This window comes from Dipodomys merriami, unplaced genomic scaffold (genome assembly GCF_024711535.1).
Source record: "Dipodomys merriami isolate MVZ:Mamm:240054 unplaced genomic scaffold, mDipMer1.0.p SCAF_1262, whole genome shotgun sequence".
Classification (NCBI taxonomy): Eukaryota; Metazoa; Chordata; class Mammalia; order Rodentia; family Heteromyidae; genus Dipodomys; species Dipodomys merriami.
In genome coordinates, this window is record NW_027202563.1 from 140,001 (window position 1) to 140,338 (window position 338).

Sequence of the window (338 nt, forward strand, 5' to 3'; positions counted from 1 at the left end):
AGACGTCTGTCATCAATTCCACCTTCAAAACTTTTGCCTTCAATCAGAGTTTCTGAAGAGCATTGGTACAATTAAAGTTAATCAATACAGCTTTTATTTTACTTGGTCTCATAAAAATATAATAATTCTACTTTCAATGAAGGGAATTAATTAGCATGGCCTTGAGACATTGCCCTTCATTTGAAATGTTGTGTGTGTTCTATTACTGTCATAAATTTTCATTATGTTTTTTTTTCTTGAAAACAGTCCGTAAATATTCCTTCGGCAAACATTTACTGAGTGTGTGCAGTGTTGCAGAATGTACTTAGTGCTGGGAGCCCAGAATGCTCTAAAAGATC